The following is a 3,966-nucleotide window of genomic DNA, read 5'->3' on the forward strand; positions in this document are numbered from 1 at the left end:
CCCTGATACAGAACTTCGGTAAACTGTGTCTCTCTAATTCTAGGTTACAGAACTCCCATAAGCTGCGTCGCCTGCACTCAGGCTACATGAATCCCATATACAGCGTATGCCTACACTCAGAATACAGAACGCGTGGAAACAGCTTCTCTCAACATTCAACATACAGAACTATTGGAAACTGCATCTGTATACACAAAGCTTACAGAACTCATGAAAGCTGCATCTGCTACACAGCATACAGAATATCCGCAAATAGCGAATGCCTAATTCCAGGCCACAGAACTCTTGGAAACAGCTTCTCTCTACATTCAATATACAAATCTCTTGGAAACTGCATCTCTCTAGACCAATGTTACAGAACTCACGTAAGCTGCGTCTCCTACACACAGCAGACAAAAAACCCGCATACAGCGAATGCCTAATTCCAGGCCACAGAACTCTTGGAAACAGCTTTTCTCTACATTCAACATACAAAACTCTTGGAAACCGCATCTCTCAAGACCAATGTTACAGAACTCCCATAAGCTGCGTCTGATACACTCAGCATATAGAAAACCCGCGTATATTTCCAATTCTCTTTATATACAGAAGATCACTTCAGTATATAATTAGCAAAGACCTCATCAGTCTGCGCCCACACAGAAACGCAAAGTATAAAAATACTGTTTCAGTACCAGTCATAGCATCACTTGGCTTTAGACGACGCATTAGGGACAGATCCCACATGGGGTGTGAGTACACAGTGACTCCTGTTGCTGATTTAACAATTTGACACTCCTGTTCATGGCGTCAGTAATCTCCCTAGGCTCTAGTCATGAGTTGCCAGGGCTATGGAAGCCTTTAGAGTTCGCTGACTTTGATCTTATTCCGATAGGGTCATAGTCAAAGTGGAGGTTCTCTCCTCCCTTCGGAGAAGGGTACCTCCTTCTTCTGTGTACAAAGAGAATTGAAAATGAATCTTTACATGAATGGAAGGGGAAAGGGAGCGGGAAAGGGGAGGGTGGCGGGCGGGAGGGAAGTTGTGGGAGGGGGGAAGCCATTGTGACCCATAAGCTGTACTTTGGAAATTTATATTCATTAAATAAAAGTTTAATTAAAAAAAAAAAAAAGAAAAGCCGCGTATAGTGAATACCTGCTCATAGGCTACAGAACTCTTGGAAACAGCTTTTCTCTACATTCAACATACAAAACTCTTGGAAACCGCATCTCTCTAGACCAATGTTACAGAACTCCCGTAAGCTGCGTCTGATACACTCAGCATACAGAAAACCCGCGTATAGTGAATACCTGCTCATAGGCTACAGAACTCTGGGAAACAGCTTTTCTCTACATTCAACATACAAAACTCTTGGAAACTGCATCTCTCCAGACCAATGTTACAGAACTCCCATAAGCTGCGTCTGCTGCACTCAGGCTACAGGAATCCCATATAGAGCGTATGCCTACTCTCAGACTACAGAACTCTGGGAAACAGCTTTTCTCTACATTCAACATACAAAACTCTTGGAAACTGCATCTCTCCAGACCAATGTTACAGAACTCCCATAAGCTGCGTCTGCTGCACTCAGGCTACAGGATTCCCATAGAGAGCATATACCTACTCTCAGACTACACAACTCTTGGAAACAGCTTCTCTCTACATTCAATATACAAATCTCTTGGAAACTGCATCTCTCTAGACCAATGTTACAGAACTCCCGTAAGCTGCGTCTCCTACACACAGCAGACAAAAAACCCGCATACAGCGAATGCCTAATTCCAGGCCACAGCACTCTTGGAAACAGCTTTTCTCTACATTCAACATACAAAACTCTTGGAAACCGCATCTCTCTAGACCAATGTTACAGAACTCCCATAAGCTGCGTCTGCTGCACTCAGGCTACAGGATTCCCATAGAGAGCATATGTCTACTCTCAGACGACAGAACTCTTGGAAACTGCTTCTCTCTACATTCAATATACAAAACTCTTGGAAACCGCATCTCTCTAGACCAATCTTACAGAACTCCCATAAGCTGCGTCTGATACACTCAGCATACAGAAAACCCGCGTATAGTGAATACATGCTCATAGGCTACAGAACTCTTGGAAACAGCTTTTCTCTACATGCAACATACAAAACTCTTGGAAACCGCATCTCTCTAGACCAATGTTACAGAACTCCCGTAAGCTGCGTCTGATACACTCAGCATACAGAAAACCCGCGTATAGTGAATACCTGCTGATAGGCTACAGAACTCTGGGAAACAGCTTTTCTCTACATTCAACGTACAAAACTCTTGGAAACCGCATCTCTCCAGACCCATGTTACAGAACTCCCATAAGCTGCATCTGCTACACTCCGGCTACAGGAATCCCATATAGAGCGTATGCCTACTGTCAGACTACAGAACTTTGGAAACAGCTTCTCTCTATATTCAACATACAAAACTCTTGGAAACTGCATCTCTCTAGACCAATGTTACAGAACTCCCGTAAGCTGCGTCTCCTACACACAGCAGACAAAAAACCCGCATATAGCGAATGCCTAATTGAAGGCCAAAGAACACTTGGAAACAGCTTTTCTCTACATTCAACATACAAAACTCTTGGAAACCGCATCTCTCTAGACCAATGCTACAGAACTCCCATAAGCTGCGTCTGCTGCACTCAGGCTACAGGATTCCCATAGAGAGCATATGTCTACTCTCAGACTACAGAACTCTTGGAAACAGCTTCTCTCTACATTCAATATACAAATCTCTTGGAAACTGATTCTCTAGACCAAGGTTACAGAACTCCCATAAGCTGCGTCTGATACACTCAGCATACAGAAAACCCGCGTATAGTGAATAACTGCTCATAGGCTACAGAACTCTTGGAAACAGCTTTTCTCTACATTCAACATACAAAACTCTTGGAAACCGCATCTCTCTAGACCAAGGTTACAGAACTCCCATAAGCTGCGTCTGCTGCACTCAGGCTACAGGAATCCCATATAGAGCATATGCCTACTCTCAGACTACAGAACTCTGGGAAACAGCTTCTCTCTACATTCAACATACAAAACTCTTGGAAACTGCATCTCTCTAGACCAAGGTTACAGAACTCCCGTAAGCTGCGTCTGATACACTCAGCATACAGAAAACCCGCGTATAGTGAATAACTGCTCATAGGCTACAGAACTCTTGGAAACAGCTTTTCTCTACATTCAACATACAAAACTCTTGGAAACCGCATCTCTCTAGACCCATGTTACAGAACTCCCATAAGCTGCATCTGCAGCACTCAGCCTACAGGAATCCCATATATAGAGCGTATGCCTACTCTCAGAATACAGAATTTTGTAAATAGCTTCTCTCTACATTCAACATACAAAACTCTTGGAAACTGCATCTCTCTAGACCAATGTTACAGAACTCCCGTAAGCTGCGTCTGGTACACACAGCAGAGAAAAACCCGCATATAGCGAATGCCTAATTCAAGGCCAAAGAAGACTTAGAAACAGCTTTTCTCTACATTCAACATACAAAACTCTTGGAAACCGCATCTCTCTAGACCAATGTTACAAAACTCCCATAAGCTGCGTCTGCTGCACTCAGGCTACAGGATTCCCATAGAGAGCATATGTCTACTCTCAGACTACAGAACTCTTGGAAACAGCTTCTCTCTACATTCAATATACAAAACTCTTGGAAACTGCATCTCTCTAGACCAATGTTGCAGAACTCCCATAAGCTGCGTCTCCTACACACAGCAGACAAAAAACCCGCATATAGCGAATGCCTAATTCCAGGCTACAGAAATCCAGTAAACAGCTTCTCCCTACACCCTGATACAGAACTTCGGTAAACTGTGTCTCTCTAATTCTAGGTTACAGAACTCCCATAAGCTGCGTCGGCTGCACTCAGTCTACAGGAATCCCATATACAGCGTATGCCTACACTCAGAATACAGAACGCGTGGAAACAGCTTCTCTCAACATTCA

The sequence above is a fragment of the Lepus europaeus genome, chromosome 9, assembly GCF_033115175.1.
Source record: "Lepus europaeus isolate LE1 chromosome 9, mLepTim1.pri, whole genome shotgun sequence".
Taxonomy (NCBI): Eukaryota; Metazoa; Chordata; class Mammalia; order Lagomorpha; family Leporidae; genus Lepus; species Lepus europaeus.